Source organism: Canis lupus, chromosome 12 (assembly GCF_003254725.2).
Source record: "Canis lupus dingo isolate Sandy chromosome 12, ASM325472v2, whole genome shotgun sequence".
NCBI classification, from domain to species: Eukaryota; Metazoa; Chordata; class Mammalia; order Carnivora; family Canidae; genus Canis; species Canis lupus.
The window spans coordinates 23,480,389-23,503,534 of NC_064254.1; the positions used below are offsets into that span (position 1 = coordinate 23,480,389).

General features: G+C 37.0%; 1 long non-coding RNA gene across 3 annotated transcripts in view; it reads left to right on the forward strand.

The window, feature by feature from the left end:
- Positions 1–1,185: 1,185 nt before the first annotated feature.
- LOC112641217 (uncharacterized) overlaps positions 1,186–23,146 on the forward strand; it is a 28,180-nt gene continuing 6,219 nt past the window's right edge. For 2 of the 3 annotated variants that reach the window (XR_003124553.3, XR_003124554.3), the window contains exon 1: positions 14,559–15,109. This is a non-coding gene — a long non-coding RNA (uncharacterized LOC112641217). Of the gene's footprint in view, positions 1,301–14,558; positions 15,110–23,146 lie in introns of those variants that run through there. The other variant, XR_004804146.2, reaches the window with a different exon arrangement.

Sequence of the window (23,146 nt, forward strand, 5' to 3'; positions counted from 1 at the left end):
AACCAGTGTACAGCTAACAGTCTCATAAAGCAATTCAGTGCAGTTCATTATCAAAGGGTACATTTTGACAACTAGTTTATCTTAGTGGTCACAATATGAAATTATACTGTTTAAAGTTAGACATTCTTTGTATGATTGAGGTTTTAATGGTGGGAATTTAATGACATAATATTTTTTTAAGTTTTTAAAGAATGTTTTCAAACATACACATGTCCTAGGATTTGTCAGACACTAATGTGGGTAGAACATAGTGAAAAAGTGGAAAACACAAGTCAAAGCACTGAGAACTAGATAAAATAGGCCATAATGAGATTTGATAAGAAATTATATTTTAGTCTCAGAGCAACATAAAGCAATTTAAAGGTTTAAGAAGAGGAATATACAGTATGAACTATTTATATTGTTTTGAGTCTATTGACTAATGTGGTAGACTAGATTTTATAAAGGCAATGGCAAGAATCTTGTCTTTTTTTTTTTTTTAAATCCCCAATCAACACAGTGCCTTATGTTAGAGATATGGTACTTGCTGATCTAACTAAAATGTCTTTATGGTTGATTAACAGAACTTACGGTAGGCACCACTCTCAAGGATCCCTCCTTATATGATCCTCTTCCTTTGAGTGTAGACAGAACCTGCAACTTGTATCTAACTAACAAAATACTCCAGATGTGATGGAATATCATTTCCACAATTAGGTTAGATAAGATTATAACTTTCATCTTGTTAAAAAAAAAAAAAGAAACTTTCACCTTGTTAACAGACTCTCTATATTGCCCTCTTGGCTTGTACACTGTGATGAAGCAAGATACCATGTTGGAGAGATCCACATGGCAAGTTATAGTTAACAGCCAGCTAGGAACTGAGACTTTCAATCTAACAGCTCTTTTAGAAAATAAGTCGTGTCAGTTTTCCCATCTGGATGTAAGTCCTCCCTCACTCAAGCTTTCAGATGAGACCCCAGCCCTGACCAACAACTTGATTGCAGCTTCATGAGAGAGCCTAAAGCAGAGAAGCCAGAGAAGCTATGCCCAGACTCTTCAGTCAAAGAAACTGTTTAAGCCACTAAATTTGTAACAACTTATTACATAGCAAAAGATATAATAAATACTATTATGAGGAAATAATCAATGTACACTAACTCATTCTTTTCTGAGAATGACTTTTGCATACAAGTGTAGGTGCTTGGGCCAAAAGATCAGTCACTATGGCCACTAGGTAATTTCCTATCCTGAACTGGGTCATTTGGAATCTGTCTTCCAAGAATTAAACACTTGGAGAAGAGAGATTAATGGGGTAGAGGTAAGTCATATTACTAATGCCACTCTATAAAAAAGGTTGAAGGCATAATTCAAAAAGCCATATTTATGCCAATGGCAAAATAAGTAGATTTCAAAGAATCTCCTGTAGAATTAGATTTTTAAAAACTAGAATTTTTCTACACAACCTTTTAAGATCATAATGCAGGTGTGAGAAAATAAGTTCAACAATTTATAGTCCTATTGCCATAGCCCTTCATTTTATATTATGGGAAGAACTGAGTTCAATTTGTGAACAATAATTTCTTTTGCCTGTCAACAATTTTCATTGTGGACAATGAAATTCGGGATACAATATGTACATCCCTAATCATGGCACTGTGGTTAAAAAAGTAATCAGTGATAAGGGTTTGAGCTGAAAGTGGAGAATGGTTGAAATTGTTTATAATTCTGAAAGGATAATATGCAAAATACAGAAGTATCTTTTTTCTTTCAGGATATGGAAAATAAGGGAGGGATAAGATGCGATTAAAAAAACCACCACTCTATTCATTATACAGAATGTATCATAACCTCCCTTAAAGTCATAAATTTTTATAAACCTATGAAGAACTCCATATAAGACGGGAAAAAGGGGAGACAATTCCCTTATCTATACTGCTGCCATTCCAACCTCTTCCAGAAGAGGGCAGCGCTAAGGAAGAGATGGAAGACACAACACAGTAAGCCTTTAAGCTATTGGGTCACAGTTACATCGAATATCATAAATAAACCAACTTAAAAGAAAGATATGCTTTGATGCAAGAAAAACTCAGATAAAACATTTATAAATCTGGGGAAGGGGAGTGGTGGCATAACACGAAGGTATAAGCTTTAATTATTATTTACTACAATTGCTAATCCTACATCATCAACACAATTACTAATACACAAATATCACCAACAATCTAATGGGGACTTAAATTAATATCAGTTTCCTTTATAAAAGAAGCAATATTCTTCCTTCATAGGTATAAAATGAGAACTCAAAATGTCAATGTTAATTCAAGGCATCAAGAGGCAGCAGTCACTCTGAATCTAGAAACTATAATCCAATTAGTATGTCATTCCTCATTGGGTGGTGAGTGCATGGAAATTTGAATAGCTACTTTCCTTGTCTTAAATGTGTATGCATGATCACAAGAGATGGAGAAACTGACTTGTAAAGTTTGAATAAGATGCAAGATTGTTTTTCTGTGTGGTCTTTCATCCTGAAGTCTAATTTAAACTATTTACAAAGTCTACCAAAACATAGCAAAGGACATTGGTGGAACTCTGTCTTATTCCAAACCCCTTCTTTTTTCACCCCTCAGGCTGTACACAGACATAACCACTGAGATCTAAATTGTGCCCTTAACTGCAGAGAGGATGCCTTACACAAAGTCTCATGTGTGGATTCATGATAGAATTTGCCCCAATATCCTGTGTTATGCAGATCGTTTTGTCACACTCATTTGGTTCAATAGCCATTGCTTTAACTGTTATTTGTTAGTGTGTCTATTAGTATGTTCTGAAAAAGACTACAATTATGTAAAGCATTTTGAAATAGGAGATATTAAGAATCTATTCAGTTTGGGGACATTTTTCTATTGTGTACAGGTATATGCATATTTTAACCATCAGTATCTCATGTTATAGAAATACATTTTACCTGTAGGTAAATGTTTCAGGATATCCACTTATTTAAAGGATAAATAAATAAATATTGCTAAATAACCCAAGAAGAGAAAAATAGTTGAAGAACAAAATAATTCGAGTGCAATATAATGAAGTAATAAAAAGTATGGAGCAGAATTCTGAACTTTATGATTACTACTAAAGGAAAAAATGAAAATGTTTACAGTGAAATAACTGTGCTTTGGAAAAGTATAATTTCATGTAAAAATTCATTAGGTATTCTCTAAAATAAAATATCTAAATCACTGGCGTAATAGTGAAAATTGCAGCGTAGTAAATATAAAGATACTAGACTAGAATTCAAGAGAAAAGAATTAGACTAGGGCTGGCAAATAATTTCAACTCAAGCTTGGTTGGTACCAATTCCAAATTATAGCACTTGCTTAAAATATTTCGTTGAGGGTGAGTTATGGACCACAGCTGGGTTCAGCAGGAAAAATGCTGATTAGTTTTTAGTACAGGTAGGTACAGAAGGAAGCATGTTTGGGGGTGGAGAGAATGGCAAACTGTGGAATCCCTGTCCTCAGAAATATTGCTGAAATTATGACTCCAATTTAAGCCCCAAACTATTCCTAGAATGGGGCTGAGGGGATGGGTGTGCCTCTATCACTTTGATCTTTTTTTTTTTTCCTCCTAGTTCTTTTATCTCTAGTTCTTTTATCTCTAAAAAGAGAAGAGTATGTGGAAATGCCACATTTTTCTTCTTAAAAACTGTCTTATTCAAAAATGGTTTTAATATTCAGAGAGATGACCACAAATATTGAAAGAGAAAATCTGTGCAGAACAAACTAATTTGTAGAACAGCTGGAATTCTGCTTCAGCGAACCATTGCCTTTATTTAAGCATGGACAGGAGTCGGGATTAGTTAGTGTAGAGAATAATTTAGACCCACTGTTACTATGGCAACCTTTCCTTACTTTGAAGAAGATCTTCACAAGTTCTAACAAATACAAAGGAAATCATTTTCTTCTCAATCTTTGTTATGAAAAGACAAGTGAGAACATGTAATGGAAAGGTGAATTCAAAACCAAGCCAAGCAAACAAAAAACATAACAAAACCAAGCCAAGCAGAGCAGAGAAGGCACTTGTGCAGCAGACTGCAAAGTTTCCTCCTGGAGAGGTTTGGTCAATGATGGCAAGAGATCCAATGAAGAGACTTATGAAAGCTCTTAATCCTTTTCCTTTTAAGTTGACTGTTACTCACATGAAGTCCTTAAGCTCACTAAGAACCAGACATGGCATATTCTTTGGAGTTGTTCTCAGATGCAGAAAAATCCCTCTGAGGTAAGATTAAATGGTAACCGATAATATTTGTAGATTTGTGACAGGAGAGAAAACTGCACATAGGCCTTATTAAATTGTATTTTTTGTACCCAGTTTTCCTAAAGGCCCTCTGGAAGAGCCTGCTAGTTTTCATCAAAATACATTCATCCTTTCCTTCACAGCAAGAAAGTTGCAGCTGGGCACATCATTCGGCTGGGAAGTGCCTGCAGCCTGGTCCGACCAGAGACCTCAGTTCTTTCTACCACAAAGTTAGTAGAGGTGACGTGAGCCACTTCCTGGTCTTGGCCTTGTTTTAATCTGGAACATTTGTGATCTTTGCTCCCTTCCTATGAGCTGGCACACTCTCACACCTGTGACCCAGTTTTTACCAGGAAAATGAGGATAATGCTCTAGGGAAAAGATGGAGTAATAGGGCAGAAGGAATTTGAGTCACTGAATGACAATGTGGAGCAGAGCTACTCTCAAAACTTGGATTGTTTCTCTAAAGATTCTTATATGAGAGAGAAATAAATCAGTATTTTTCTTGGAGCTAGACTATTTGGGAAGCTCTGTTGTAGCAGGTTAAGTGAGCACTAAAAGATTTTCTGTAGGGTGATGCCTGGGTGGCTCAGTGGTTGAGCATTGGCCTTTGGCTCAGGTCATGATCCCAGGCTCCCAGGATCAATTCCCACATCGGGATCCCACAAGGAGTCTGCTTTTCCCTCTGTCTATATCTCTGCTTCTCTCTGTGTCTCTCACGAATAAATTCATGAATAAATAAAATCTTAAAGAAAAGATTTTCTGTAGGTATTTTTACACTTATGCAATGTCATATATATATGTACATATGTATATGTATACACACATATATACATAATAAAACAGTGACTATACCTCTCAGTCATGACAAATAAAACATTGTCAGTATGGCTATCATCCTGTGTGCTCCTTACCAATCAAAATTCTTCCTCTCCCCAACCTCTGAAGCAAATATTAGGTAATCTTAAATTTGATGTTTTTTATTCCTCAACCTGTTTTTATATTTTACTAAATATGTATGTTTCCTTAAATATATAGTTTTATCTGCATGTTTTATGAGAAAATGCTCTGCATCTTGCCATCAGGGAAATACAAATCAAAACCACAATGAGATACCACCTCACACCAGTGAGAATGGGGCAAATTAACAAGGCAGGAAACAACAAATGTTGGAGAGGATGCGGAGAAAAGGGAACCCTCTTACACTGTTGGTGGGAATGTGAACTGGTGCAGCCACTCTGGAAAACTGTGTGGAGGTTCCTCAAAGAGTTAAAAATAGACCTGCCCTACGACCCAGCAATTGCACTGTTGGGGATTTACCCCAAAGATACAGATGCAATGAAATGCCGGGACACCTGCACCCCGATGTTTATAGCAGCAATGTCCACAATAGCCAAACTGACATTATATAAACTTGATCTTTAGCGGCTGGGAATCTTAGTTGCAGATACAAAAGAATCTACTTTGGTTAATTTAAACCAAAAAGGATTTTGTTATAGAATATTAAACAGTTCATAGAATCTCCAGGATTTTCAAAAAGGCAGTCTGAAGCTACATAGTCCAACTACATCAAAGAAGTTTCTCTAATGAAAACACCAAGGCTTCTAATCAGCAACTGTGATGCTGTGGGATGTAGAGAAAATAGTTTTGTGTTTCTGTACTGTCTGGGCTTTCTAGATGAATTTTTTGCTGAAAACTTAGGATCCTGGGATAAGATGCTTAGAGAATTCCAGAGAGATTTACCTAATTCTAAAGGTATGTGTTTATATTTCAAAAGAAAATGAAGCCCAGGCCTTCGGAGACATCTGTAGGTCCTAAAAACCCAGAGAGCTACAGGAGGCTTATATGGCTCCTGGAGACATGGATGTATATTCCAAAAGGCTCACGCCAGAACCCAGGATCCTTTCCATTTCATCCCCACAGAGCAGAGGTTTTTCTTCTTCCTTTCAGAGGAGGAGAAGGAAGGCAGCTGTCCTGTGGATAAAGAGAGAATCCATTTCCTCCTTGTCCCCTGTCCCACATCAGTGCAATGTCCAGCTATGTATGTAGGAGCTTTCTCTACCTGGCTTTCTTCACCTCACCTCACCGGTAAGAACTCAGGTGAGAGGGAATCACATGCTTATTAATTATAAAGTAATAAATATATCTGATCCAGATCACCTCATGTTCACATTCAGAATAAAATTAATAAAGATGCATATTAAATCCCAACCAGTACCTGGGATTAGAGGTCAGAAATTCTAACACACTGCTTCCCCCCAAAAACACTGCACAACACTACTGTACTAACTAGAGGCCTTGGTCAGGGTGTTGGGGAAACGCTCTGAGGCAGAGATTTCTGTGCAGTATATTTATTGGGAGTAGTCTTAGGAACAATGCCTTTAAGAATCAGTGAGGGGGGATCCCTGGGTGGCGCAGCGGTTTAGTGCCTGCCTTTGGCCCAGGGCGCGATCCTGGAGACCCGGGATCGAATCCCACGTCAGGCTCCCGGTGCATGGAGCCTGCTTCTCCCTCTGCCTGTGTCTCTGCCTCTCTGTCTCTGTGTGACTATCATAAATAAATAAAAAATTTAAAAAAAAATCAGTGAGGGAAGTAACATGAGGTAGAGGGAGAAATTGAACTATAATAAAATTGTAACAAGGCTTCAGTCAATGCTTTAGAAAGCTCTGACCATTTAGTTGTCCTAAATTTAGATCAAGAGTTTAGGCCTCTAGAACTGACCAGTCATTGCATAAGAGCTCTCTCTGGGGGAAGGGTTACCCTTCAAGAGCAATTCCTGGAAACAGATTCAGCTGACAGCTATCAGTAGCCACATCCTGGCAACTTCAAGATGACTCCTTTAACCTTAAAGAGATCTGAGCAGGGCACTACAGCACTAGATCACTTCTTCTGAATATAACCATCTCTTCATGGTGCTCACTTCTGGATTCAAGGCTTGCATGGATGTATCTGATGGGAGAAAATGTTCAGAGGTATGGTGGTCAGGAAAGACATCCTGATACATCCAAGTGTGTATCCCATTAAGGACAAAGAGCTTCCTGTCCATGATAGAAGGTGTCCATTACACTCAACCTGACATCAGTTGGCTGCCAGTTCTTTATGGTATGCAATTGCATTTTCACAGGGCAGAGGTGGGGGAGCGAGTAAGGGGTGGGGGCAGTTATGTCATGGTTGGGTGTTGCTGCTAGAAACCTAACACTTAGCAATACCAATAGCCTGGTCAGCTTTCATGAAGGGACATACACGTTAAGCTATGAAACCACCATATTAGCAATTATCAATAGTCATTTCAGACAGAAGCACGGCATAGGTATATAAAACAAACATTGAAATAAGGATTACTTATCTTATTCACTTATCTTACTATTGAAAGAAGTTAGTGCAATCAGAAGGTAGCATTCAGAATATTGAAAAGATTAGCAACATTATCCTTTAACAGATTTTCATGAGTTTTCATGTTCTTCTGAAAAAGGGAACAATTGCAGGGGAAAATCTTATTGAAAGTTATATCAGGGATGCTTGAGTGACTCAGGGGTTGAGTGTCTGCCTTCGGCTCTGGTCGTGATCCCCAGGTCCTAGGATGGAGTACTGCATCAGGCTCCCCACAGGGAGCCTCCTTCTCCCTCTGCCTGTGTCTCTGCCTCTCTCCCTGTCTCTCATAAATAAATAAATAAATCTTTAAAACAAAAAAAGAAGAAAGTTTATCAAACTTTCTGGAAGCTCAAATGCCCCCCACCCCTTACAGCCCAATATAATATATTTAAACCTGGAAAAGTTCTTCAGACAGGCTCATCTGGCCTGTGCCAGAGGCAGCATCATATAAGGCTGACCATCAATCTAGGTGTTACACGGTATAAAATATAATAATACAGTTCAAACAGAGGATCCATCATTAAGAGTTCATTTATTACCCCTGGCCCCCCTGGTCTAAGTGCTCCCCTGAAATGAGGGCTAAGAAACTGGAGTAATGATTATATTTGGAAGTCTTGCTAACAGATCCTCCTCCTGTTGACCCTGGACGTGTACTGCCATCCCTACATGGCAAACCCAACTCCTTAAAATCCAGTTATTGAAATGAAGGGGAGGGAGACATATTTTCCAGATCAATAGCTTTGGATCAGGTACCAGAGACTGTATTGATTTTCTCTAGTAAAAAAATACCCTACATTTTCAACAGAGTCATCACTTTATTAAGCTCACATTCATAATCCTTATTCTCCAAAGCCCTGTACAACAGTTATTGTAAGTGAACCTATATACAGATAACCACATCTGTGTCTTTCAAGTTTTTGATTTCTTAGGGATATAGTATTTCTTTGGCAGGGAACTAGTATTCCAATATCTACCATTTAACTCTTCTTCCATGACAGTCTTCATACCATTCTGGAAATTGCTGAGTATGTCTAATCCAATAATATACTTAGAAAATAGGACAAATAATAGGAAAGCTGTGTTTTCACATCTAATAGGCCCACTGGGACAAGGTCTTGAGCCAAAATTCCAAGTATCACTTGACTTCAACTCTCCTCAAGACCACCATAACTAGTGAACCATAAAAATGTTCTGGGTGGCAGCATCAGTTTTTTCTTGGTGATGTAACAAAATGCCACATATTTAGAGGTTTAAAACAATGCCATTTATTATCTCATGATCAGTAGGTTAGAATTCTAAAGGTCTCACCGGGCTAAAATCAAGATGTTGCCTCAAGGGTCAATCCAGTCGTTGACAGATTTTAGTTCCATATGTTTGCGGACTGAGGTCCCCATTTCTTTACTGGCTTTCATTCAGGGGCCATTCTTAGCTTCTAGTGGCCACCTGTGTGCTTTGGCTCATGACCTCCTTTATCTTCAAACCCAGCAATGGTTGATCATCTCCTTATGCTTTGAATCTCTCTGACTTCCCCTTTGGATACATCTCTGTCTTCCTTTTGTGGTGGCACTCAGTATACTTTCTCAAGGATTCCTCACCTTTTTTCATTCAACATGCTCTGAGTTTGTAATCTATGGGTGAGGAAATTGATAAGATGCGTTATGGGGACAAAAAGAAGCAAGACTATAAGAAAGTGGCTTCATATAAACTTGGTTAAAACAAATCTCTAATCCTAATGAAGTTTTCAAACACCAGTTTTCTGTAATAAAACAATATATCAAATAATGTCTATAATTTGTAGTAATTTAAGTGCACTTCAATTGTCTTAAATGGGTTTGTATGGCATTAAGTAGAGATAAGACTATTTTGTGCATGTGTATATGAAGTGTGTTAATATATAAATACAAGCTATAGGTATGACAATGGACACAGAAAATGTGTTTAGTATCATGCAAAATAAATAATGACCTATATTTACAATATGCACATGGATTATTATACTTCATATAGAAAATATGGTTCACATAAAACAATAATTAGTATTATTTGTATATTGACAAACCAAATACTTTGGTACTTAATTTGATGTTTATTAGATAGAATATAGATTTAGTAGTATATATCAGATTTTTAAACTAAGCTAGAAATTTCTCTTAATAACAGTCTAGTCATGAATGGTCCAGGGCTACTATGGAGAACCTGCTCCACCCAGTCATCTTATCTGAACTCCCTAGGAATCTACCCTTCTCTACGGTCTGAGAGGACTTGCTACTGTGACCACATTCCAAGAGGCAGGAGAGAGGAAACAAGGGAGTACAGTTTCCCTCCTTTTATAGCACAAACCATAAATAGCCCACATCATTCTGACCACATCCCATGGGGCAGAACTGAGTCACAGGACCACACGGAGCTGCAAGACAGATGTGAAATATAATCAACAGTGAGATATATTACATTTATTAAGCACCTACTTAGTTACCATACTAAGCCTTTGATGTAGAGCTTTGTTTATTCTCAATCTTCACAACTAACATAAGGCCTATATTATATTATAACTGACTTGTCTGAAGTTACAAACTTGGAAAATTAGGACCAGAACTCAAGTTTCACAATCCCTAGTTCTTTTCTCTTTTCACTCCATCATGCATTAGTGACAGCCTGCTGACTTTTGCAGCCTAGGGCAGAAGGGCCATATATATGTAATATGATGTAGTCTTAAATACCAGGAAAGCCAAAAAGAAATCATGTCTTTTCCACCAAGGCTTTAGGCAGAACATCATATTAGATGTTTTTAGACTCTTGGAGAAATTAAAATGGGAGGACTTTTTTTTTAAATGTTTCCCACAGAGGTGTAGGTTAACAATTCTGATACCACTGCACACATTTTTAAAAAATATTTTATTTATTTATTTATTTATTTATTTATTTATTTATTCATTCATTCATTCATTCATTCATTCATTCATTCATAGAGATGCATAGAGAGAGAGAGAGAGAGAGAGGCAGAGACACAGGCAGAGGGAGAAGCAGGCTCCATACAGAGAGCCTGACATGGGACTCGATCCCGGGTCTCCAGGATCACGCCCTGAGCTGCAGGCAGCGCTAAACTGCTGCGCCACCGGGACTGCCCAAAATGGGAGGACTTTTGATGGGAGGCCATCTATAAATGATTCTCAGTCTGAAAATTTTTGCAATTAAATCCCAGGAGAATGAGCATCTCTAAATTTAATGACCTGATGTAGACATGACGCCAACTGTAATTGTTACTTTTCAGGCTCTGGGGCTTCCTATCCAGCACAAATCCCTGTGGCAAAACAGGTACCATTTACTCCAACAATTTCCCTCCTCAGTGTAAAACAAGCTCCACTTAATTAATCAGCTCCATTTCAGTGGCTGGTTAGTGAAACCTTTAACAACAATAAAATACAGGTATATCATAATATAGAAAGAACTGTAGTACAGAAAGATACATAGTTTATGGGAAGAACAGTATAGTTGAGTTAAAATAGAGATGACAGTTTATAAAAATGATCATAGATTTTAAGTAGAACAAAAATACTGGGTGCCTCAGTGGCTTAGTTAGTTAAGTGTCAGACTCTTGATCTCAGCTCAGGTCTTGATCTTATGGTCATGGGTTCAAGCCCTATGTTGGGCTTCAGGCTGGGCATGGAGTCTGCCTTAAATTTTTTTAAAAAACAAACAAACAAAAACACACCTCGAGCAGCAGCAGTTTACCAAGTTTGTTTCTTTTATGATAGGAACAGAAAGTATATCTAAACATCAAAAGCTCACCTGGTAAAATGGAAATGGAAAACTCATGGCTCTGTGTAGGGAGCTAATGTTAGAATTAGATTAAAAAGCAAAGCCTCTTGCTAACAGAGCTCTATCATCTTAGATGCCTTTAGCTATAGAAATGATTCCACATTTCTGAGTGGTCCCTTCTCCACTTTTAAAAAGAGAAGACAGAAAGGAATAGCAGACTGCTATGCAAGCTGGGACAAATTATTTTCTGTTGCCACATGACATATCATTGTACTTTGGTGGTTCTCAACTCTCATGGCAGAAGGAAACATAACTAGAAGCAAAGGCAAAATCTCTCCTAACTCCATTTCATGGGAGCAGTTCCTTCTTTTACAACACCTTACCCTCAAGTAGTAATTATCAAAAGTGGTGAATGGGGTTAAAAATTCATCCGGGGACACAAAACTCTTCTAGAATGAAATAGAAGATGGAACATTTCATGCGCCTGGCTTCTCAGAGTTTATTGGCTTCTTGTGTTAGACGCAGAAACAGACTAAAGAGATTTTGTGGTCTCTAAAACAAGGTCCAAAAGTGTTTGTAAGAGAGAAAGAGAAAAATGGATGATTCTGTCATGAGTAGAACATGCTGGAAATCTTAAGATACACAAAAGGCTACTCAAAAGTCTTGCGTATTCTGGTTTTACATTCTGAATTAAAATGTAAGCTCAGAATTCATCTTCAGAGGACTGACATGGTCTTCATCCCCTATATCTTTCCATGCCAAAGGCTCTTTAATGGAGAGCAGCTGTATGAACAAATGGTAAAGTGGTAGAAACCAAGATGCTGTGACATTATCATTATCTCTAGTGACTCCTTCTAAGAAAATAGATCCTGTTTTCTCCATGAACCATCTCCCCTCTAGAGCAAACACAGAAGAGGGAGAAGGGAAATAGGAATGGGGCTTGAGGAGACAGGGAGAGTGCCCAGGGGAACACATCAGTGTAGTCTCTGCAGTTTTGCCCAGGTGGGGACAGAGCTGGGCAATGGGCAGCTAGAGCCAGACAGCCCCTCCTCTTGGCTTGAGGCCACTCCTGGCAGCCTTATAAATTCTTGGTTATTTTGGAGGTAATGCCTATGAAGTTTGTAGTGATGGAAATACTCACTTGAACTGAACTGGGTTGAGAGAACTCCATGGTAGTTTGCACCTCTGTCTCTCACCGCTGAGGTCATCTCGGGCCTGCCAGCCACACCTGTTCTTGTTTCAGCTCACACAGGCCAATCTCCTGCATCATCTCCTTGCATCCCATGATATAGTGATCACCATATTCCATGTAGGGTGTGGTGAGCAGAGCTAGCCTCTGCAAATCCATCCATCCACCCATCCATTCATCTTTCTAACTTTTTCCTTCCTTCCCCCCTGCCTTTCATTACTGTCTTGGCTGCCCACCACATGAGGTTGGAGCATCTCCAATTAATCTATGCTTTCAGGATCATTTAGATTCATTCCTTCTGGCAAGCCTGAAACACATATTTCTGTATTTAAACTTGAAGCTGCGGTTGTTGAAGCAGCGCCCGAAGGCCCCTTGTTGGCCATTGTTGTTGCCAGAGAGAGAGAGGTGGGGGTCACACACACGGTAAATCCCATTGGTCATGCACCTATCCCAGCTGCCAAGCATGGACAAAATTTCCTTTGGAAATTCCCACGTGGAAGTTGCTTCCATATGGGCCTCTATCACTGCTGCTGATACTAGAGGTAGAAGATGAGGTATTAGGGCCACTCTAGGGACTGCAGCACCTCACAGTTTCTCTGTGGGGACCAGGCCTCCGTACCATATGGGGTTGACTTGGGTTCCTGGTGCAGGGGTCTGGGCCTGTAGGACTGTGGTAAAGCAGAAGCCCTAGAAACTTCTGACCCTGGCACAGTTAGGTTCTCTTGCTGAGATTGAGGATAAGAAACTTCTTGAGGTTTTAAGACTCTATGGATATGTAAAATGGAAATGGTATTTTCTGTTCACTACTGGCTCTTGCAGTTTCTGCCAATTCCGTCCATCAAAATGCAGAAAACAGTTAACCAGTGTGTATATGGTAACTCCCAAGCAACACATAATTACCAGGGGTGCATCCTACATTTAGCCCTGGAAGAGTTCTGGGGAAGCATACGAGGACTGCCACGGAAAGGGTTCAGCTTCCTGCCAAATTTCGTGCTGCAGACTAAGTCTGCAATCTTGACGTTCATGTCAGCATCCAAGAGCAGGTTTTCTGTCTCTAAGTCTTTATGGACAATAAACTTCCAGTGACAGTACTGCATAGTTAGATGCTAGATGGTGACATTTGGCTCAGGCTTCTTTCTTTCCTACTCCCTGGGCTACCAGGTACTCAGATACCTCTCATCCACTAGTCCACCCCATGAGAAGATAGGGTATTTCCTCGGTCTCTATCCCTTCAAAAAATTTCACTACGTTGGGTTGATTCAAAGCCTTTGTGATTCCAACTTCATTAAACCATTTCCAGAAGCTGAGTTCTGTTGAGTTTTGTCAGTGATCTTCACAGCTATCTCTTTCTGAGTCAGAATGTTCTGGGTCAGTTTTTCACCTTGGTGAAGTTATCCTTGGTGAGGTAGCCCTTGGTGATGTTCTTGAGAGATCAGGAGCTGCCAACACAGGCTACCTGCTCAGCAGAGGTGACTGAGAGGCACTGCAGTGTGTTGGACTTACTATTGGGGTTGGAGTCAAGGTGTCCCAAGGGCAGCTTAAAATTTGGAAAAGCTGGTGAGAAACTTGGTCAAAATCACTTTAAAAGAAAATCATTTCCAAAGCATATCTGATAACTGATCTTTATAATTAAATCAAAATATAATTGCTAGACCAAAACAAAAATAAACAAAAAAACCCTAACAAGATAAATTTTAAAAATAAAAAAAAAAGATAAAGGAAAATTGAGAAAAATAACAAAAAGAGAAAAAATTAAAGAGTAAAGAAAAACAAAAATATAATAAATAAAATAGACAAAGGATTCATAATGCCAAAGAGCAATCTATCTTTAATCAAGATTTCTCAGGTTTCTGAAAACCAGCTTCCTGAGCTAGAAGGACCACAGGCCCAGGCCTAACCAAGGACTCAATTGCAGGCTTGGAATTTCAGAACAATGACATAACAATGAGCAAGGAATGGGGATAATCCATAGTGGTTTTCATATCTCCTCTTGTAAAAAATTAGTAAGGCCCCATGGGGCTCCTGACTGGTTCAGTCAATAGAGCATGTGACTCTTGATCTGAGGGTCATGAGTTCAAGCCCCACATTAGGCCTAGAGCTTACTTTAAAAAAAACAATCAAAAAATTATCAAGGACCCCACAGAGTTTTCTGTTTATGCAGATTATAGCTACCAGTATTTACTTAATTGAGAATTAAAATTTGTAAAATGCTTCAGTAGATTTCCATTTCTAATTCAAAAAGCTGTAATAATTTTTGGCTTTCAAAGAGCCTGTAATGTCTACATTTAAATATTCTTTTTCTGTAAACTCTAATTGGTATTAAAATGATGCCAATACTTGGCATCATGATGCTATATAAAATGTTCTGTTGCATAACACAAAATAAGGAACATTATTACCATCCATAAAGCTGACAAGAAAATATGTCTCATCATATTTTCATTTTTTATTTACAGTTCGGCCCACTTGCTTTGGAACAGATGTCTCCTTTCCAAGAGCAAGAGAACTCACTATGTATGTATGTTTCAGTATCTTTAACTCTAGAGGTTACAGCTGTGGGTTGGGAAAGCAAGTCTTCTACTTTTTTTTTTTTTTTTTTAAACCAACAATCCATCATGTCCTATGTCCCTTTTCTTCAGCATGGGTAGTGGAGTCCAAGTACTGGATGTGGCAAGATACTCCTACATGATTAAATTGTTTATTGATGCAAGGGATGCCTAGGTGGCTCAGCGGTTAAGTGTCTGCCTTTGGCTCAGGCCGTGATCCTGGAGTCGGGATCGAGTCCCACATCGGGCTCCCTGCATGGAGCCTGCTTCTCCCTCTGCCTGTGTCTCTGCCTCTCTCTGTGTGTGTCTCTCATGAATACATAAATAAAATCTTTAAAAATAAATAAATAAATAGTTTATTGATGCATTGTCTGGAAGCAGAAAGGTGCATAAATCATCAGTGTACAGGTTGGTGGCTATTCAGAAACTGAACTCCCTGTTAAACTAACATCCAGACCAAGAAGCAGAACATTACCAGCTCCCCAAAATCCACCATCCTCCTTTCCAGGAACTTTTTCCCTAAGAGTAGGCACTGTTCATTACTATTTGTGTGAACCTTACATAAATAGAATCACACAACATTAAGTCTTTTGTGTCTGCATCCTTTGTTCAATATTTTTGTGACATTTATCTATACTGTTTACTTTGTCATTCTAAATGCCATTCAGTATACATTTTGTGAATATAAAACTATTTATCTATTTAACTATGGCTGGGCATTTGGGTAGTTCTGTTCTGGGATATTAAGAACAGTGCTGCAGTAAACATTCTTGTTCAGCTCTTTCAGTGAGCACACATATGCTTTTATTGCTGGAGATGTACCTAGAAATAGAATTGCTAGTCTATAAGGTATATATATTTTCAATTTTAATAGATATTGCAGTTTATACCAATTTAGACACTCAACACCAGCATATTAGTTTTATATCCTCTGTTCTAACACTAATGTATGAGAACGCTCTTTCCTCTCTACTACCTAGTATTCCCTACCTTTTACATTTTTTTTTCCTACCTTTTACATTTTAACCTTTCTGTGAGTATGTAGTGGTGTAGCATTGTGGTTTTAATTTGCATTTCTCTGATGCCTAATGAAGTAGAGCACCTTTTCATATTCTTACAGTTCACTTCCTTTCTCTAAAGTGCCTGTTATAGTCTTTTGATATATATTTTTTTTTATTGAATTGCCTTTTTTCTTATTGGCTGGAAGGTATTCTTTATATATTTTGGATATGAACTCTTTGTTGGATCCTGTCCCGCATACCTCTCACCTATCCTGTTAACTGACACCACCTCCTACTATTTTACCCATTACTCATTCCTTTTCAGCCACTGGATTTCTTGTTTCTCATATTCAAATCTTTGCTCTACTGTCACCCTCTTAGTAAGGCCTCCCTGGTCTCCCTAATTGTCTTGGAACACCTCCTACAAATCGTATCTATTACCTTCATTTATCGGTTCCTATTTTTAAAAAAAGCTTTGCATTATGGAAATTTTAAATCTACACAAAATTAGAATAGTATAAAGACTCTCCCTCACATATCTAATATCTACAATCAATAATTATCAGCATTGTTATAATCCATTTTATCCATATACATGTCAGTCTGCATCTTTAAGTAAGTGCTATCTTAAAAACACAGATGTCGCACTGTCATCAAAATTAACAAATTAACAATATCATATAGTACCAATCCATATTCAAATTTCCCAGTTGCCCCAAAGATATTTTGTTTGAGCCCATATGTCTGAACAAAGGTCCAAACAAATTTTGAAAAAGTAATAGATTATTAGTGTTTTACCTTTTATTCTACCCTTTAAGCTCCACTCATAGTATCTTTTTATTTTAAAAACCTAATGAATTATGAGAATTTCAGAGAAATTATGAATGCATGTTCTATGGAAGCAGAAGCTGAAGTAAAATTAGTTCCAAATACGATCTTCTTTCAGTATCATGATTATTCAGACTATTTATTGGAATACAGAAATACAGATGATGTGCCAAGATTCTCATATCTTGAAAATCCAAGTAAAAAAAAAAAATACTTGTAATCCCCAGACTGGAGAGCTTCACAGTTTATACAAATGTGTTACATTATCAAAAAATATGTCAATAAAAGATAATCAAATATGTTCTAATTCTCATTTTAAAAAAATAACATAATGAAGTTCACAATTGAGAAACATGATTATTTCAACAAACCACTTCACATAACAATCCATTAAAATAAATGATTACATTCTTACTTTTCAAATCCAGTGTCTCCAATATGTGCTGCAGGTATTCAAAGGCTATTAAAATGACCATGTTTCTTGATACTACTTCAGCCTCCAACATCTATAAAGATTTAAGCAGGATTTGTTGGTATTGTGCATGAGTACAGAGTGAGGCAGGAAACTTGAGAAGAAAATATAATGCCTGAGGAATTAAGAGAGAAATGTTCTGGTGTATTTTGTGTTTTTAACTAGATTCTTGATATTAGGGAAGCCAATAATTATTTGCCTCCATATTTTTCTCTAAAATGGAACAAAACTACTTGTTCTACTTATTTTATTTAGTTCTTGTGAGCTGTCTTTGTAAACTGAGACTTTTCTAAAGATACCAATAATATTTTCCTCCCAAATATACCATCTTTTTTACAGGCTGCTTTTAAACAAATTAAGTGTCTTATAACTTAACTCCCTTCCTTTCTTTAGTAAAAATTACAGGCAGACACATTTAATTTTGAACTTAAAATAAAACAGTTGTATTCTGAAGCTCATATGGTCAAATTTTTAATACATAATGAGTTTGGTGGCTATAAACATTGAGGGAACCATGGCCTTCTACAATGGACTAAGGTCATTCTTTCCAGTCACAGCCACATCCAAGTGGATTTCACCACTCTCTCCACACACTGATTGAAATACAGTGGTGCAGCGCTTGCAGCAACTTTAGAGACACCCACTGTCCTTGTTTCAAAGTTCAGCCAACTTCTCTGTTCCTTACCGAAGTCCACAAATAGGACGGTACTTAACTTGACTTTTGAAAGTACTTACACATAAATGTTACTCTCTTCCCTTTTACAGTCACCTTTCTTTCCTCTCTTCTCCCTTCCTCTCCCCTCCCTTCCTCTCCCTCCTCTCCACTTATCTCAAAATATCTTTTAAAAAAACGAAACAGCTGCTTCTTCTACAACTCTCTTAGAAGTTGCCCAGAAGGACACTACAGGATGAGATGACAGTATCTGACAATTCCAGTGTCCCTTTACAAATCAAAGTTTCTCCGAAATTTTATTTTAATCATGTACCATCATCTAGGATAATAACTTTTGTACATTTATAACCTGTTAGACAAGGTGGTATTGCATTTGCCTTCATTCAGTTCGAAACCATCTCTTTTCAACATGACCAGATGAGATTTACTGAAAGTAAATACAAAGGCTATCAGAATATAGCAAGGCTTTAATTTGGGGAAGCTGAACCAGATGCTGGGCTAGAATAAGATGCATATTCAAGGGAAGGAAGGCAATTAAAAATTCAGCTTCCACAGCTGGCTAATTTGGCGTGAGGCTATAACTTGCTCATACAACAGATCCAGGGATTCTTTCAAAAGAAAATCCGAGGGGTGCCTGGGTGGCTCAGTCAGTTAGGCATCTGCCTTCAGCTCAGGAAGGACCCTGGGATTAAGACCTCCATTGGGGGCTCCCTGTTTAGCACAGGGCCTGCTTCTTTCTCTCCCTCTGCTGCTCTCCTGGCTTGTGCTCTTTCTCCCTCTCTGTCAAATGAATAAGTAAAATCTTTGAAAGAAAAATTTAAAAAAAGAACATCTGAGAGCTTTCTTCATATTGTTCAAATGAACATATTGTTCAAAATGTCATACACAAAGACTCAACTGAGTCTCTCTGGTAGTTTTGTTTTATTCCTGACTTCCAATTTTACAAATGTGATCACGAGTCTTACTGGGTTTGGTATCATAGTTCTCATTTTGATATGTATAGGTAAAGTTTCCATGAGACTTATAAGATCTATAATTAAATAAGAGAATCTTCTTCCTCATTTCATTAATTTAGGATTGCAACAGCCTTATATTTTGTGGGATCCTCTAGCTCTTACTAATATAATCTATTAGTCATTTAGAGATTTTTTTCATTGTTTTTTCATTGTTGTTTTGTTATGTATAAGATTTTGGGATCAATTATATTTGCTAGGGGATCCCTGGGTAGCTCAGTGGTTTGGCGCCTGCCTTTGGCCCAGGGCGCGATCCTGGAGCCTCGGGATGGAGTCCCACGTCCGGCTCCCGGCATGGAGCCTGCTTCTCCCTCTGCCTGCTTCTCCCTCTGCCTCTCTCTCTATGTCTATCATGAATAAATAAATAAATCTTTAAAAATATATATATTTGCTAAATATCCAATAACATATTTTCAAATATTCTATAAGTTTGCTGTAGGTTGGGCTTTTTTCCAAATAATTACTTTTTAAGTTTTCTAAAATCAAATAACTATAAAATGAATTTGGCATTTTTTCTTACTTTAAGCCAAGAATATCAATTTTTTAAAAGAGGTAATGCATATGCAGAACAAATATATTCTTTATGAAGTACAGATGATAAAGAATGTAGGCTTTTCTTTGGCATAACAAAAGAGAAATATAGATAAATACATGTTGTAAAACCTAGAGATACTACTACAATAATAAAAAACATAAGTATTGCCAGTAACTCAATAACGGAGATAATATAGAACATCAAAATATACTACATCCATTAGAAGAATAAAGAAAAATGTAGGGCAGCCCAGGTGGCTCAGCGGTTTAGCATCACCTTCAGCCCAGGGCGTGATCCTGGAGACCCGGGATGGAGTCCCACGTCCGGCTCCCTGCATGGAGCCTGCTTCTCCCTCTGCCTGTGTCTCTGCCTCTCTCTCTCTCTCTCTCTCTCTCTCTCTCTGTGTGTCTCTCATGAATAAATAAAGTCTTTAAAAAAAAAAAAAGGAAAAAGAAAAATGTAATGAAGAATAGATGGAACAGGCTGAAAACAAATAGAAAGATGGTAACTATACACCCAACCAGATTAATAATTACTTTAAATTGAAATGGTCAAAATCAGGGGTCAGCAAACTAGGGCCTATGTATTAAAATCAGTCTGCTACCTGTTTTTGTAAAAAAGTTTTATTGGAACACAGTGATCCTCATTTATTTATATATTGTCTATGTATTCTTTTGCACTGGAATGATAAAGTTGAGTAGATGTAAGGAGAGACTGTATGACCTGCAAAACTTAAAATATTTACTACCTGGCTCTTTATAAATAAGGTTTGCTGAAGGTGGCTCAGCACCTCAACCTGGGTGGCTCAGTTGGTTAAGCTTTTAGCTTAACTTTGGCTCAGGTCAGGATCTCAGGGTCCGGTACCCAGCCCTGAGTGTCTCAGGCTCCTGACTCATCAGGGAGTCTGCTTTTCCCTCTCCCTCTGCTCATGCTCTCTCTGTCTCTCTTGAATGAATGAGTGAATGAATGAATGAATGAATGAAAGTTTGCTGACCTCTGACCTAAACAATCTAACTGAACACAGACCAATACAAAGCAAGACCAACTATAACTGCCTACAAGAAATCTTTACACTTTTGATGTAAAGATGTAGATAAAAGTCAAAAGATGGAAAAAATATTATTATGTAAATTATTTTCCAAAGAACGCTGAGTGTCTATATTAACATCAAAGCATAGTTCATAACAAGGACTACTACCATGAATAAAGAGGAGAATTTATAACCAAAAAGGAATCAATTCATCAAGAAAACATAACATTCCTAAATGTGTATGCACTATGTAAGAGAGCTACAAAATACATAAGGAAAAAACTAACAGAACTAGAAGGGAAAAAATTCCACAACTTTGTTGGAAATTTCTATACTCCTCTTTTAGCATTGGGAGAACAAGTATACAGAAAATCATTAAGAATAGAGAAAACTTGAACAATGCTATTACCCAATATGATTTAATTTATGGACTATTCCATAAATGGAGTATAGATAGTATATTTCCAGAATAGACCATAATTTGATAAGACCATAAAATAAGTCTTATTAAATTTAAAAGAATTGATACTTTTTTCTGACAATGAAATTCAACTAGAAATCAGTAACAGAAAGAAATCTGAAAAATACCCACATATGTGGAAACTAAATAACACAATTTTAAATACTCTATATATCAAACAAGGAATCACAAGGGGAATTAGAAAATGTTTTGAACTTAATGAAAATGAAAAACAGCAAATCAAAATTTTAGGATGAAGTTAAAGCAATGCTTAGAAAGAAACTGATAGCTTTTAATGCTTATGGTAGAAAATAAGAAAGGTCTAATATTGATTGTCTGCTTTAAGAAACTAGAAAACAAAAAGCAAAATTAGATCAAAGTAACTCAGGGCAAGAAACAAAGAGCAGAAATTAATGAAGTATAAAAAGGGGGAAATACAAAAATTTATGTAACCTACATCTGTTTTTTTGAAATTCTAACAAATCTAAAAAAAAGCTACTTGAACTAATAATAACAGGTACATTTAGTAAGGTCCCAGAGTAAAAGGTCAATATAAAAAAACAACAACAACAACAACAGTATTTCTACAAACTGTATCAGGAAGGAACAAAGAATATTGAAGTTTAAAACAATCCAGTTACAAAAGCATTCAAAAACATGAATTACTTAAGGATAAATTTTGCTAAATAACGTATAATGAAAACTACAAAAAAGTACTGAGAGACATAAAATGAAGAAATATACCATGCTCAGGGATGGGAAGATGAACTATTTTTAAATGTCAATTTTCCCCAAAATAGCCAATAGTTCATTGCAATCCCAATCAAATTCCAGCAGGCTGTTTTTGTAGAAGTTAATAAGTTGTTTCAAAAATCTTAATGGAAATGCAAAGCACTTAAAATAGCCAAAACAACTTTGGAAAAGAAAAATAAAGCTAGCTCATACTACCTGATCTCAAGTCTCTCTCAGGAGTAATAAAGGTAGTGTGGTATTGGCCTAAGGATAAACTTATGTCAATAGAATAGAAACATACCCTATAGCTACAATCAATTGATTTTTGACAAAAGTGTCAAAGTAATTCATTGGGAAAATGACAGTCTTTTCAACAGTGCTTATAGCCTTTTTGGTGAAAAATATATCTTGAACCTTACTTTCCAATTTATACAAAACTTAACTCAAAATAGATTGTAGACCTGCCTGAACACAAAAGCTTTTAAAAATATAAAAATTTCTAGACCTATGTTGGCCAATACAGTAGCCATTAGATACATGTGGCTATTCGAATTTAAGTAAATTCAAATTAAATTGAAAATTCAATTCCTCAGTTGCACTAGGCATGTTTTCAATGCTCAGTTGCCATGTGTGGTTAGTGGCTACAGTTATGAAAAGTTTTCCATCATTGCAGAAATATCTATCAGACAGTGCTATTCTAGCTTGAAAACAAAGAAAAAAGTCTTCATGATCTCAGGATACACAAAGATTTCTTAGAGGAAGCACAAAAATTGGAAACTATAAAAGAAAAATTGTACATCATAAAATTTTAAAGTACTTTTTGAAGGATATGTTAAAATAAAAATGCAAGCCATACACTTAAAGAAAATATGTGCACTAGAGAACAAAGGATTCTATCCAGAAAATACAGTTGCTTACAAAGAATACACTTACAATTCAGTAATGCTATGCCTAACACTCAAGAAAAATGAAAGTGTATCTCCACATAGACTTGCAAATGGGTGTCCATTGCACTGTTAATTCACAGTTGTCTCACACCAGAAATAACTCAACTTTCCATAAACAGATGAATGAATAATTAAAATGAAATATAATCATATAAAGAAATACTATTCAGCAACAAAAAAAGTATAAACTATTGACAGACATAGAAAAGCACAGATGAATCTCAAAGACATGCTGAATGAAAGAAGCCAGAAACCAAGGATTATTTAATGTATGATTCTATTTATACAGATCTCTAGAAAAGAAAATTTTAATC